This window comes from Bos mutus, chromosome 10 (assembly GCF_027580195.1).
Source record: "Bos mutus isolate GX-2022 chromosome 10, NWIPB_WYAK_1.1, whole genome shotgun sequence".
Lineage (NCBI taxonomy): Eukaryota > Metazoa > Chordata > Mammalia > Artiodactyla > Bovidae > Bos > Bos mutus.
This window is the reverse complement of record NC_091626.1, coordinates 63,229,781-63,246,162: the sequence shown is the minus strand read 5'-3', so window position 1 is coordinate 63,246,162 and position 16,382 is coordinate 63,229,781. Positions and strand designations below refer to the sequence as shown.

Here is a 16,382-nt window from a genome sequence, read left to right as displayed (position 1 = left end):
ATACTTGATTTCAAGTCATGTGGGTCATCTCTCTTAGATCTTCTACTAATGACAGAATCTCTCAGTAAGGGGGTTAAGATGTGTCATGTTATGTCTCTAAATCCACTGGAGTGGGAGTCAGCAAAATTTTTCTGTAAAGGGATAGAGAGTAAATATTTTAGGTCTTGTAGGCCAGATGGTCTCTGTCACAACTGTTCAACTCTGCCCTCATAGCACAGAAGTAGCCATTGACAATACATAAGTAAACAGGCATGATTGTTGTGTTCCAATATGGCTTGATGTATAGATACTAAAGTCTGAATTTCATATAATTTTCACAAGTCACAAAGTATTATTTTCCTTTTGATTTTTTTCCTGACCATTTAAACATTTAAAAATTATTCTTAGCTCACAGACTATACAAGAGCAGACTAGGATTTGTCAAAGTTGCTAGCCCTGACATAGAGATCAATACTTACATTAACATACTGTGAACTAGTTATGTATCTGATAAGGGGTTAATACCCAAAATATATAAAGAACTCACACAATTCAATAGCAAAAATATCCAATTAAAAATGGGCTGAAGAAGTGAATAGACATTTTTCTAAAGAAGAATAACAGATGGCCAACAGGTATATAAAAAGGTCCTTGACATTCCTAATCATCAGGGAAATGCAAACCAAAATCACAATGAGATATCACCTCATACCTGTTAGAATGGCTATCATCAAAAACATGAGAAATAAGCATTGCCAAGGAACTAGAGAAAAGGGAAAGTGAATGTTGATTAGAATGTAAATTGGTGCAGTCATTATGGAAAACAGTATTGAGTTTCCTCAAAAACATTAAAAATAGAACTACCATACGATCTAGCAATTCCATTTCTGGGTATGTATCTGAAGGAAATGAAACTAACATACCCAAGAGATATCTGCACCTCCATGGTCATTGCAATATTATTTATAACAGCTAAGACATGGAAACAACATAAGCGTTCACTGACAGATGAATGGCTAAAGAAAATATTGTATATCTACAATAGAATATTATTCAGTCATAAAAACAAGGAAATTCTGCCATTTGCAACAACATGAAGGGAACTTGAGACCATTATGTTAAGTGAAACAACACAGAGAAACACAAATACTATATGATCTTTTTCATATTTTCTATGATCCAAATTCATAGAAACAGAAAATAAACTGGTAGCTACCAGAGGCTGGGGGTGGGGAGGCGGTGGAAAAAATCAATGAAGGTGGTCAATACATAAAATTCCAGGTATAAGATGAATAGATTCTGAGGTGTAACGTACAGCATAATGGGACTTTCCTAGTGGTCCAGTGGCTAAGAATCCATGTGCTCATTGCAGTGGCCCAGGTTTGACCTGTGGTCAGAGAACTAGGCACTGTTCTCTGAAACTTCTTAGTAACTTCTTAGTAACTATGTGACTAAGAAGTTCACATACCACAACTAAAGATCCTGCATGCTATAGAAGGAACATACTTCAACATAATAAAAGCCATAGATGATAAACCCACAGCAAACATTATCCTCAGTGGTGAAAAATTGACAGCATTTCCCCTAAAGTCAGGAAAAAGACAAGGGTGCCCACTCTCACCACTACTATTTAATGTAATTTTGAAAGTTTTAGCCGCAGCAATCAGAGAAGAAAAAGAAATAAAAGGAAACCAGATTGGAAAAGAAGTAAAATTCTCACTGTTTGCAGATGACATGATCCTCTACATAGAAAACCCTAAAGACACCACCAGAAAATTACTAGAGTTAATCAATGAATATAGTAAAGTTGCAGGATATAAAATTAACACACAGAAATCCCTTGCATTCCTATACACTCACAATGAGAAAACAGAAAGAGAAATTAAGGAAACAATTCCATTCACCATTGCAACAAAAAGAATAAAATACTTAAGAACAAATCCACCTAAAGAAACAAAAGACCTATATATAGAAAACTATAAAACACTGGTGAAAGAAATCAAAGAGGACACAAACAGATGGAGAAATATACCATGTTCATGGATCAGAAGAATCAATATGGTGAAAATGAGTATACTACTCAAAGCAATCTATAGATTCAATGCAATCCCTATCAAGCTACCAATGGTATTTTTCAGAGAACTATAACAAATAATTTCACAATTTGTATGGAAATTGTGAAAAAACCTTGAATAGCCAAAGCAATCTTGAGAAAGAAGAATGGAACTGGAGGAATCAACCTGCCTGACTTCAGACTATACTACAAAGCTACAGTTGTAAAGACAGTATGGTACTGGCACAAAGACAGAAATATAGGTAAATGGAACAAAATAGAAAGCCCAGAGATAAATCCACGCACCTATGGACACCTTATCTTTGACAAAGGAGGCAAGAATATACAATGGAGAAAAGACAATCTCTTTAACAAGTGGTGCTGGGAAAACTGGTCAACTTCTTGTAAAAGAATGAAACTAGAACACTTTCTAACACCATACACAAAAATAAACTCAAAATGGGTTAAAGATATAAATGTAAGACCAGAAACTATAAAACTTCTAGAGGAAAACATAGGCAAAACACTCTCTGACATAAATCACAGCAGGATCCCCTATGACCCACCTCCCAGAGTAATGGAAATAAAAACAAAAATAAACAAATGGGACCTAATTAAACTTAAAAGCTTTTGCACAACAAAGGAAACTATCAGCAAGGTGAAAAGACAGCCTTCAGAATGGGAGAAAATAATAGCAAATGAAGCAACTGACAAAGAATTAATCTCCAAAATATACAAATAGCTCATGCAGCTCAATTCCAGAAAAATAAACGACCCAATCAAAAAACGAGCCAAAGAACTAAACAGACATTTCTCCAAAGAAGACATACAGATGGCTAACAAACACATGAAAAGATGCTCAACATCACTCATTATCAGAAATGCAAATCAAAACCACAGTGAGGGACCATCTCACTCCAGTCAGAATGGCTGCTATCAAAAAGTCTACGAACAATAAATGCTGGAGAGGGTGCGGAGAAAAGGGAACCCTCTTACACTGTTGGTGGGAATGCAAACTAGTACAGCCAATATGGAGAACAGTGTGGAGACTCCTTAAAAAACTGGAAACAGAACTTTCATACAACCCAGCAATCCCACTGCTGGGCATACACATCGAGGAAACCAGAATTGAAAGAGACACATGTACCCCAATGTTCATCAGAGCACTGTTTACAATAGCTAGGAATGGAAGCAACCTAGATGTCCATCAGCAGAATAACTGGCAAGACAGATGTGGTACATATACACAATGGAATATTACTCAGCTATTAAAAAGAAGGCATTTGAATCAGTTCTAATGAGGTGGATTAAACTGGAGACTATTATACAGAGTGAAGTAAGTCAGAAAGAAAAACACCAATACAATATATAAATGCATATATATGGAATTTAGAAAGACGGTAACAATGACCCTATAGGTGAGACAGCAAAAGAGACCCAGATATAAAGAATAAACTTTTGGACTCTGTGGAAGAAGGCAAGGGTGGGATGATTTGAGAGAATAGCATTGAAACATGTATATTACCATATGTGAAACAGATCACCAGTCCAAGTTCAATGCATGAAACATAGCACTCAAAGCTGGTGCATTGGGATAACCCTGAGGGATGGCATGGGGAGGGAGGTGGGTGGGGTTCAGGATGGGGACACACGAACATCCATGGCTGATTCATGTCAATGTATGGCAAAACCCACTATAATATTGTAAAGTAATTAGTTTCCAATTAAAATAAATTAATTAATTAAAAAAAAAAGATCCTGCATGCTGCAACTAGGACCCAATGCAGTCAAATACATCAATATTTAAAAAATAATAAAGTACTGCATGGTGACTAAAGTTAACAATACTGTATCATACTTAAAAGGTGCTAAGAGACTAGATTTTTAAAGTTCTCATTATAAGAACACAAAATTCATAACTACATGAAGTGATGGATGTTAACTAAACTTACCGTGGTGATCATTTTGTGATATATAAACATATCATATCATCATGTTATACATCTAAAACGAATACTATGTTATATGCCAGTCATATTTCAATAAAACCAGGAAAAGATAAAAAGCCTACTCTCATTCTCATATATTCTATTAATTTTACATACAGGTATACAGTCTAGATGATATATTCTTATGGAAAGCCATTAAAACATGAGTAAATAAAAATAATTTATAAAATTTAGATGCCCATGGTAATTGAGCCTATTCTAAACAGTATCATTTATACATTGATCAGTTCAGTTCAGTTCAGCCACTCAGCTATGTCCGACTCTTTGCAACCCCATGGACTGCAGCACGCCAGGCTTCCCTGTCCATCACCAACTCCCAGAGTTTACTCAAACTCATGTCCATCGAGCCAGTGATGCCATCCAACCATCTCATTCTCTGTTGTCCCCTTCTCCTCACGCCTTCAATCTTTCCCAGCATCAGGGTCTTTTCTAGTGAGTCAGTTCTTCGCATCAGGTGGCCAAAGTACTGGAGTTTCAGCTTCAGCATCTGTCTTTCCAATGAGTATGCAGGACTGATTTCCTCTAGGATGGATTGGTTGGATCTCCTTGCAGTCCAAGGGACTCTCAAGAGTCTTCTCCAACACCACAGTTTAAAAGCATCAATTCTTCAGGCACTCAGCTTTCTTTATAGTCCAACTCTCACATCCATGCATGACTACTGGAAAAACAATAGCTTTGACTAGACAGACCTTTGTTGGCAAAATAATGTCTCTGCTTTTTATACATTGATAGATACTTATCTATACATATACATTGATAGATATTACATAGATAGATAGTCATCGCTTACCAAAGAAGCATTTGTTAAGTGCTTGCTATAACTTAGATGAAAGACACAGGAAGAATAAATATGTACTCACTACCTTTGACATTTTGGTGAAAGAAGCTTATATTAAATACACAAATAAATCTTCCTAGCTCATAATCTGAACAAAAGCAGGCTAGGATTTGGCAAGGTTTGCTATCCCTGATGTGAAAATCAATACTTATATTAACGTACTGTGAACAATATTTACAAAGTAATGTGTTTACAAATTAAAGTCCCACCTGGCCTTTTTTATGTTCCCTGAGATAGAGTTTCTTTATCTTGAAATCATTTCCATCACTCTTTTTATTAACTTGAACACTAATGTACCTACTTTATAAAGAAGTACCTAGTTTTCTTCTTTACTAATGGCAATAAATGCCTCTATGAAGCTGCATAAAACCACTGAAGTGAGAATATTAACAGGTTTAGTCTTCTCTATTTGAATATGCCTGGAAATGAACTTGAACAAATCCCCGAGAGGAAACTTCTTTGATAGTTTCCAGGCAAGTGACTGCTGACATTTTTACATTACCAAGCACAGTATGGCTCAGTGGTAAAGAATCCGTCTGCAGTGCAGGAGATGTGGGTTCAATCCCTGGGTCAGGAAGCTCCCCTGGAGAAGGAAACGGCAACCCACTCCAGTATTCTTGCCTGAGAAATCCCATGGACAGAGGAGCCTGGTGGGCTACAGTCCATGGGTTGCAAAGAGTTGGACACGACTAAGCAACTAACCACCACCACCACTGTGAACTAGGGACAAGTAACTATAACTTCATGAAAGTTATATGAAAGTTACAGATACACAAACCCTCTCAGTTTCCCAGGTAGTAAAATCACTAGAATCAAATCCTAAAGCCCAGAAGCAGAAACTAAGAAAAATATGTTTAATGAAATAAATTTCAAATTCAACCAAGAAACAACTTGCTCCTGTCAAGTTCGATTACAGTTTGCTCCGGTTAGGTATATTCATTTATTCAAATTAGGTTTCAGATGTTCATATTTCCCCTTTCCCTCCAAACTCTGGCTTTATGAAGTATTCATAGAAAGAAATATATGAAAAGCTGTTTGACTCCACGTCACTAGTAAACAGCTCCAGGCAGTGAGCAAGGTCCGCTCCCCTTGTTGCCCTTGGCTTGGGAGTCTGAGCAGCCACGTCAGCCTCTCCTTTCCATCTTAGGTAATTTTAATCCAGCCCCACAGTCCAGATTCATGGTACCCGGCTTCTAGTTTGGTTACACGCCTCTGTGAACAAAGTTAAATAAATGATTCAGATTGAGGACAGTAAACTTTGGATGGATCTTTTTTCAAGAATAATTTCCAGGTGGTAGGATGAACTGGAGAGAAGGATAAAGAAGTGGAGAAATTACCTGTGGAGGAAAATGTAAAGTGGCCTCCAAGACTACCGGCCTCATTAGGACTTTGGACCCAAAAACACTATATGCTAAAAAAAAATGAAAAATCTGCATCCTGTGGATATAGCTATTTTGGACTTTGGCTGTGATATCTGGATCAGGCTGTTGTCTAACCTTCCCTTTTCTCTTAGCCCACTTCTAGGCATGTATCCTAGTGAAAGAATCCTCAATAGAGAAAAAAAGCTTTCAAGCTCAAAGATATTTATTATAATTATGACAGAAAAAGAAAAACCTAAATAGGTAAACATGTGGGGGTGCAGTGAAGTGAAAGTCGCTCAGTTGTGTCTGACTCTTTGCGACCCCATGGACTATACAGTTCATAGAATTCTCCAGGCCAGAATACTGGAGTTGGTAGCCTCTCCCTTCTCCAGGGGAGCTTCCCAACCCAGGGATCAAACCTAGGTCTCCTGCATTGCAGGTGGATTCTTTACCAGCTGAGCCACAAGGGAAGCCCAAGAATATTGGAGCGGGTGAAATGAAGTGAAGTGAAGTCACTCAGTCGTGTCCGGCTCTTTGCGACCCCATGGACTGTAGCATACTACGCTCCTCCGTCCATGGGATTTTCCAGGCAAGAGTACTAGAGTGGGTTGCCATTTCCTTCTCCAGAGGATCTTCCTGACCAAGGGATTGAACCCAGGTCTCCTGCACTGAAGGCAGACACTTTACCACCTGAGCCCCCAGGGAAGTCCTCCAAGGATCTTCCTGACCCAGGAATTGAACCAGGTCTCCTGCATTGCAGGCAGATTCTTTACCAACTGAGCTATCAGGGAAGTTGGAGAGACTAAGTTAACTAAGCAGTACATACTCAATGAGTAGTGTAAGTATTTATAATACAAGAAAAAATTTAAAAAGCTGGATATGAAACTGCATGTGTAATATGATTCCCGCTAATAAAAAGGATATTCACATAGAAAACATGGGAAGAAAACATTACAAATAACAGCTATCTTGCTCTTTAAACTATTACACACTGTATATGTACTATTTCACATGCATTGGTACAATCATAGAGAAAACATACGGAAAGCCTAGTGAGCTACTGCTTAGAGAAAAATGCTGAACTTTTTTCCAACCTAAAGCTGCATGGAAAAACTGGGTGCAATTATTTTGAAAACTTATATATCAAGAGCATTAAATTTAAATACCAACAGGAGTCAAACACAGCATAAATAAAAGAAACTGCACTGGGACAATTTTCAAGTTGGCAAGCACCTGCCCCTTCTGAGGGAGACCACCTCTTCTTCACTCTTGACATTTGAGAATGCATCTAAAGTTTTCAAGAAAAATTCTAAGTATGGATTTCAAGCGAAATCTCTTCAGTTTTGCATGTTAAATCTGAATTTAAAGTATAAATATATTTCCCAGGCCAGATAAAACAGGCCAGATGATTTTTTTGGCCCCAAAGCTGCCCATTTGCATCTTCTGCTCTATATCTGAATAAGTACAAGTGCACACACATCAATAGATGTTAGAGACAATCCAACCAAAATGGACCTGAAAACTCTAGAAAACAAAAAGTCCATATCCTGCAGATTTAGCTATTTTGGGTTTTGCTTCCATAGAAGCAAAATCTTCTTTAATATGCATGGATGCTTTTATAATGAAAACATTAAAGCATTATTTTTCACTAAAGTACAGGGTTTATCTTTTTTGAAGCTTTCTCAGGATGTGGAGATTCTTTTCATTTTTCTCTACATATTATAGCCATTAAATTAAACTTTTAATTGTTCTTATGAGGATGTTACAGACAGCACTGATGGAGTCATACATACAAGACAAAGACATCAGCACGAAAAATGACAACTATGCAAAGTGGACTATGTCCACTATGTCCATCCTTAAAAAGGATGTCACGTTAACTCAACATAGCTGCCTAGTCACTCTCTCTCTCTCTCCCCATACCCTTGACCTCATCCCACCACAACCCAATCGGTGGAGGGAATCGTGTCCCTTGAGCCTACTGACAAAAATCACAAAAGTGTAGCCCAGGAGGGGAGGGAACAGGAGGGAAGTCACTAAGCTTATGAGAACTTATGATAATGTAGGAAGAGTTGACAACTAGGAAAAAGTGAAAGGTTTTACATCCTACCCCAAATTCTTTTAATAATTCTACTTGGAAAGTTGAGCTGTTTCTCCAGACATTTAAAAAAAAGGGAATGAAAAAACCATCTGCAATTCTACTCAAGACAGAGTTGCAGATATTGGAGAAAAAGCATAAAGGAAGTGAGATTTGCTCTTCTACAAATACAAGTGCTGTTAAGGGCCCTTTTACTTTGCTTTATACGTTCCTCATAAGATCAAAGGGATAGTTCAAGTTTCACTTTGTGCTCAGGGGTGGCATGCCCTGTTATGTCAGGAGTCATATTTTCATCCATTCTTTTGCTTCTCCTTGAGAATGTACTCTGTTTTCTGGCCTGTTCTAAGAACCCCTGGGAAGCTTCCTGCTTGGCATAACAAGAAAGTGTTTGAGAAAGTGGGCTTTCAGGGAGTCGTGGGGCACTGCAGTGGGCAGGGGGTAGTGAGATGAAGTGGTTAAGGGTTTGTATGCTTTTGAACTTCTGCCAGGACTGCTTGATATTCTCTGGTATTTCCTCTGAAAGATTATTATGGTTTGTCACAGTGATGCACTGTTAAACATTTAACAACTAGTTCTCTGAGGAAAAGAACCCTTATCTATATAGCACTTGCTCATTTTTCTGGTGTAGATGCTCCCACCAGAGCTGATTTCACTAAATGCAGAGCCAGGAAGAGAAATGCACAACAGGCTCCTCCAGCTCACCCCTAGTCTGTCTTCTGCTCCATCTTCGTCTCATCAGAGTGTCTGAGGCTTTCCGGTAGGGATGCTCAGCCTGTAAGCAGTGCCTGCTGTGAAGAAACCCACTCTATCCTCTGTTGCTGCTTTAACCACCATTGTTCAGACAGTCTTTGTGATCTTTTTCAGCTGATCACATTGTTGAACAATTTTATGTTACTTCTATTTCTCTCTTCTTATAGTTTATCTTTTTCATTTTATTGATTTTATTTCTTTACCACTGTTTATCTCAACAGGGAAACACTGAATCTAAAATTGCCCCTTCTCTGAAAAAGGTACAGAGCTCACACCATGGTAGACACTAAAAGGTCCTCTTGTAGTCAATTTGGGACTCACTCTGGGACTAAGCTTAGTTGCCTCCTGAGAGATCAATGATATTAGTTATGCTGTTCAGATTGGCAATGTGCAATTGACGAGTCAGCTGCTGCGGCAGTACTACTGTGTTTTTAGACACGGCCATCTCAATAACTTGGAATAACAAATATTTATTTCTCACTCACAGTCTGCAGGTCCATGGCAGCTGCTCCTCTTCAGGCTGAATGTAGGTTTCAGGACGCAGGTCCATCCTATACATCTTCTTCCAGGGCCCACAATGAAGGACGACAGGCTTCTAGAGCTTGATCTAACTGTAGAGTTCCTAAAGCTGGTGCTTAGAACTGTCACGTGGACTTCTTTGTCCATGTTCCACTGGCCAGAGCAAGTCACATGGCCAAGCCCATCATCAGTGGGGAAGTAGACTCCACCCTAAAGGGAAGGGGAGCAGAGATGGGAACATCTGCTAAGCGACGTTCCATTACAACAACTCTTGAAGGTATTGCATGCTCAATGAAGGTGCTCTGTGAGCTAGTTTCTCCCAGAAGCCTCCCGGGGTGAGAAGGAAAAGGGTAGACAATAAAAGGGTGGAAAAACCACAAAATGAGCAGCTTTCTGTATAATTCCCTGGGAGGAAATCCCTCACATCTGACCACCTCAAAGTATACGACAAGGAAAGTGGGTTGAAAGGGCTGCCCTCAGGCATGGCGGATCCTCACTGTAAGGGGTTGCCAGCTTATATGCATAACTTGGTGGGGGGTGGAGGGGCTTTCTTTAAGAAAAGAAATACGAAATTACAAATATAAAATTAGATTTTAAAGTTTTTATTTAAAGTGAGAAAATAAACCACAAATCACACATTTTGGAAAAAATTGATAAGTACCCAAAAATCCCCCAAATCCAGAAAAAGGATATTTTAATTAACAAACTACCTGACATGCCTCTATAATATTGTCCTAGATTTTTTGCCTGCAAATATTTTGATAATCTCGGACAACAACTTGGTAATATCACATGTTAAGAGAATAGATTCATTTTTTAATTTTTTCCTATTTCATTGAAGTATAGTTGATTTACAATGTTGTGTTAATTTTTCCTGCACAGCAAAGTGGTTGTTACATGGTCATACATACATACATATATATACATTATTTTTCATATCCTTTCCATTATTTCAGTTCAGTTCAGTTCAGTTGCTCAGTCGTGTCCGACTCCTTGCAACCCCATGAATCGCAGCACGCCAGGCCTCCCTGTCCATCACTAACTCCCGGAATTCACTCAAACTCATGTCCATCGAGTCGGTGATGCCATCCAGCCATCTCATCCTCTGTTGTCCCCTTCTTCCCCTGACCCCAATCCCTCCCAGCATCAGGGTTTTTCCAATGAGTCAACTCTTTGCATGAGTATTACAAGATATTAAATATAGTTCCCTGTTTTATAAAGTAGGGTCTTGTTGTTTTTCCAAAGAATAGATGGGTTTAGTCATTCCTCTAGCATGAAAGTTTCTGACTATCTCAAACTTATTTTTCCTCTACAACCCTCACACTCTGGCTGATAATGATAACAACCCTCATTATCTGGCTGATAATGATAATACCACTGGCCCTGGACCTTCACACTGAAAGAATTAACACACTGATTAGGAAGAGTATTCCTGGAAACAACCCAAAATGTCTATCAACTGATGAATGGATTAACAAAATGGAGCACTATTCAGGCACAAAAAGGAATAATATACTGATTCATGCTAAAATGTAGATAAGCCTTGAAAACACTGTGCTAAGTAAGGAAAGCCAGACACAATAGGCACATATATTATATGATTCCATTTATATGAAGTGTCCAGAATAAGCAAATTCAGAAACAGAAGATATTTAGGAAGGGATTTAGGAGTCGGCTGGTGAGAGGAAGGGAGAGAATAGGTAGGGACTACTGATGTGGTTTCTTTAGGGGAGGGATGAAAATGTTCTAGAATTAAAGAGCTGTGATAGTTTCACAACTTTGCGGCTGCTGCTGCTAAGTCGCTTCAGTCGTGTCCAACTCTGTGCTACCCCATAGACGGCAGCCCACCAGGCTCCGCCATCCCTGGGATTCTCCAGGCAAGAACACTGGAGTGGGTTGCCATTTCCTTCTCCAACGCAGGAAAGTGAAAAGGGAAAGTGAAGTCGCTCAGTCGTGTCTGACTCTTCGCGACCCCATGGACTGCAGTCTAGCAGGCTCCTCCATCCATGGATTTTCCAGGCAAGAGTACTGGAGTGCGGAACATACTAAAGTCACTAAACTATATGCTTTTAAAAGGTCAAGTTTATAATATGTGAGTTATAGCTAAACTTAAAATTTTTAAGATCATTCCTAAAAGCCACTCTTATATTCAAACAGCCAGAAATAAGTATACCCAGAATACCTGCAAACTATATAAATATATCTCACTGAACCCAAACTAATGTATATCTTTAATTTAACATCCTTTTAGCCAGACCCCAAAATATCCTTGGCTGCCATGTGATACAAAGGGGTGGTTATAGAAGTCAGCATAGAAAGAGACACTGGTTTTACCCTTCTAAATTGTACAAAGCCACATGACCAAGTCAACCTATCATTAGGGCCTTGGACCATCCTTACATGCCAAGCACCCACCCCACTTCCCCACCCCCACCCACAGTGTCGGCCACACGCATTTAAATTTTAGAAAACGGTCAAGCAGTCCTGAATATTTTTACACAGCTTCTTGAAGGCAAACAAAGCAACAATTTCTCAGCTAAGCTATTAAATCCTGTTTACATTGTACCTGAATGTCTAAAATGACACACTTCCCCTTTGAAAAAAGACAGCTTTAAAAGAGGTTTCTTTTCTGTGTTCAGGACGTTGCAAATTTTCCCCTCCTCCATGAAACAGAGGGTAAGCTCTGATTAGAATCCCTCTCAAGGGGTCTGACCTTGCTCAGAGGATCAAAGTCCAAATTTCATCTCACCACCAAGGCCTAATGAGAATTCCAGAGCCCTCCAGATCATCTCAGTTTTGGCGAATCCGCCCTCGGGCTGACCCTCACCCACATGGAAGCCCCTCTCCCCAGCTGTAGGCCTGCACCTGGCTGGCTTCTGCTCGAGCCTCTCCCCTGCTCAGCTGGAAACTGGACTCTGGTGTCTGTAAATTCTCCAGGTGCCGGGACCCAAACTGCTTCTCAGCCTGGAGGAGAAGTCCTGCCAGATGCAGGGGCTGTAATTCATTTATTTGAGGATTATATAATTTCAAACGCCAACAGACAAATACATGGAGATATCTGCCTGTGTTTCTGACTTTGAGTGGCCCATTTCTCAAAGGCCAAACAATATTCTTTTGGATGCAAGCTTCAAATACCTTCCCATTCAGATATTAACCAGAAATCAGCTTTAAGAAAAACAAATTGTCCTTGCTTCTTAACTAAACGTTCATTCCTCTTCTTGTCTCACTTTAGCAAAGATGAGTAAATAAGCACTAATCCCAATGGCCATCAGAGGGTTGGCTTCTGAGATATCTGGCTGTGTGTTCTGTGCTTTGTCAGTCAGTCGTGTCTGACTCTTTGTGACCCCATGGACTGTAGCCAACCAGGCTCCTCTGTCCATGGGGATTCTCCAGGCAAGAATACTGGAGTGGGCTGCCATGCCCTCCTCCAGGGGATCTTCCCAGGCCAAGGATCGAACCCAGGTCTCCCACGTTGCAGGCAGATTCTTCACCATCTGAGCCACCAGGAAAGCCCTGGCTAGGCTGGCCTAAACTGAGGCTTTCATTTCAAAATGCTGTACCAAGTACAAGTTTAAGTTTCCTTTGAGTGGCTAGAAATAATTGTGCTTAAAAACTAGATTAAGAATCTGAGAGCTTCTCTAGTGGCTCAGTGGTAAGGAAACCACCTGCCAATGTAGGAGACATGGGTTGCAGGACACAATGCAGGCGACATCAGTCCCTTGTGGGGGAAGATCTCACATGCTGAGGAGCAACTAAGCCCGTACGCCATAACTATTGAGCCTGTGCTCTAGAGCCTGGGAGCCGCAACTACTGAGCCCACGTGAAACGACTACTGCAGTCCACTCACCCTACAGCCTGTCCTCCTCAACAAGAGAAGCCATTGCAATGAGAAGCCCAAGCACCACAACAACAGAGAAGTCCCTGCTCGCCACAATTAGAGAAAGCCCACATGCAGCGATGAAGACTCAGCACGGCCAAAAATAAAATAAATAAAATTATATTTAGTAGGAAGTCAAGAGATACCTGGAGTAACAGGCAAGTTTGGCCTTGGAGTACAAAATGAAGCATGGCAAAGTTTGCCAAGAGAATGCACTGGTCATAGCAAACACCCTCTTCCAACAACACAAGAGATGACTCTACACATGGACATCACCAGATGCTCAATACTGAAATCAGATTGATTATATTCTTTGCAGCCAAAGATGGAGAAGCTCTACACAGTCAGCAAAAACAAGACTGGGAGCGGACTGTGATTTGGATCATGAACTCCTTGTTGCCAAATTCAGACTTAAATTGAAGAAAGTAGGAAAAACCACTAGACCATTCAGATATGACCTAAATCAAATCCCTTATGATTATACAGAGGAAGTCACAAATAAATTCAAGGGATTAGATTTGATTGAGTGGGAGGCCATGATCAAAACCATCCTCAAGAAAAAGAAATGCAAAAAGGCAAAATGGTTGTCTGAGGAGGACTTACAAATAGATGAGAAAAGAAGAGAAGCAAAGGCAAAGGACAAAAGGAAAAACACATCCATCTGAATACAGATTTCCAAAGAATAGAAAGGAGGGATAAGAAAGCCTTCCTCAGCGATCAATGCAAAGAAACAGAGGAAAACAACAGAATGGGAAAGACTAGAGATCTCTTCAAGAAAATTAGAAAACATTTCATGCAAAGATGGGCACAATAAAGGACAGAAATGGTATGTACCTAACAGAAGCAGAAGATATTAAGAAGAGGTGGCAAGAATACACAGAAGAACTATACAATAAAGATCTTCATGATGCAAATAACCACGATGGTGTGATCACTCAACTAGAGCCAGACATCCTGGATTGAAAAGGCAAGCGGCCCTAAGGAAGGAACACTACGAACAAAGTTAGTGAAAGTGATAGAATTCCAGCTGAGCTATTTCAAATCCTAAAAGATGATGCTGTGAAAGTGCTTGCTGCACTCTATATGCCAGCAAATTTGGAAAACTCAGCAGTGGCCACAGGACTGGAAAAGGTCAGTTTTCATTTCAATCCCAAAGAAGGGCAATGCCAAAGAATATTCAAACTACTGCACAATTGCACTCATCTCACACGCCAGCAAAGTTATGCTCAAAATTCTCCAAGCAAGGCTTCAAAAGTACATAAACCAAGAACTTCCAGATGTTCAAACTGGATTTAGAAAATGCAGAGGAACCAGAGATCAAATTACCAACATCCGTTGGATCATAAAAAAGCAAGAGAATTCCAGAAAAACATCTACTTCTGCTTCAGTAACTACACTAAAGCCTTTGACTATGTGGATCACAACAAACCTGGAAAATTCTGAAAGAGATGGGAATACCAGACCACCTTAACTGCCTCCTGAGAAACATATAGAAACAACAGTTAGAATAGGACATGGAACAAGGGACTGGTTCCAAATTGGAAAACGAGTACATCAAGGCTGTATATTGTCACCTTGCTTATTTAATTTATATGCAGAGTACATCATGTAAAATGCCAGGCTGGATGAAGCACACACTGGAATCAAGATTGCCAGAAAAAAATATCAATAACCTCAGATATTCAGATGACACCACCTTTATGGCAAAGAGCAACTAAAGAGCCTCTTGGAGAAAGTGAAAGAGGAGAGTGAAAAAGCTGGCTTAAAACTCAACATTCAAAAAATGAAGATCATGGCACCCAGTCCCATCACTTCATGGCAAATAGATGGGGAAACAATGGAAACAGTCACAGACTTTATTTTGGGGGGCTCCAAAATCACTACAGATGGTGACTGCAGCCATGAAATTAAAAGATGCTTGCTCTTGGAAGAAAAGCTACAACCATCTAGACAGCATATTAAAAACCAGAGACATTTCTTTGCTGACAAAGGTCCATAGAGTCAAAGCTATGGTTTTTCCGGTAGTCATATATGGATGTAAGAGTTGGACTATAAAGAAAATTGAGTGCTGAAGAATTGATGTTTCTGAACTGTGGTGTTGGAGAAGATTCTTGAGAGTCCCTTGGACTGCAAGGAGATCAAACCAGTCAGTTCTAAAGAAAATCAGTCCTGAATATTCATTGCAAGGACTGATACTGAAGCTGAAACTCCAACACCTTGGACACCTGATGTGAAGAACTGACTCCTTGGAAAAGACTGATGCTGGGAAAGACTTAAGGCAGGAGGAGAGGATGACAAAGGATGAGATGGTGGGATGGCATCACTGACTCGATGGACTTGAGTTTGAACAAGCTCCAGGAGTTGTGATGGACAGGGAAGCCTGGCATGCTGCAGTCTGTGAGGTCGCAAAGAGTTGACACGACTGGGCGACTGAACCTAATTGATATTTTAAAAAATTGATAGTTGCTGTTAGTTTTATGTATGGAAAATGGAAAGAGAAAGAGGATGGGAAGGGAGGGGAAGAGAGAATAGGAGAAGGCAGAAGAGAGGAAAAGCAAGGGAAGGAGAGGGAAAGGAGCAAGTCAGGAGGAGGAGGAGTCATGGCTAAGGCAGAAAAAAGGGAAGTCACAGGATAGTAGAACAATCTCAGAAATCAAAGAGGAGTGCTTTTCTAAAAAGAAAATTTGGGGCCACTAGTGAGACTCCAGTAGTTGGAAAGCCCACTGAATATGCATGATGTCATGCACTGTACATTCACAGCACACACAAGGCCACATTCAATCTGCTGACCTCGAGGGCAGAACACAAGGCGCACTTGTTCCCCCTGGCCCTTGACTCTGAAGAGAAGGAGAAGTCTGTACTGGAAGCATTTTAATTTTGAATCAGGCTGGTTGTTAG

At 40.0% G+C, this 16,382-nt stretch overlaps 1 long non-coding RNA gene across 4 annotated transcripts in view; it reads right to left on the bottom strand.

The window, feature by feature from the left end:
* LOC138989404 (uncharacterized) overlaps window positions 1–16,382 on the bottom strand; it is a 172,797-nt gene that overhangs the window by 5,007 nt on the left and 151,408 nt on the right. For all 4 annotated transcript variants that reach the window (XR_011465674.1, XR_011465672.1, XR_011465673.1 and 1 more), the window contains one exon: window positions 9,574–9,817. This is a non-coding gene — a long non-coding RNA (uncharacterized lncRNA). The remainder of the gene's footprint in view (window positions 1–9,573; window positions 9,818–16,382) is intronic.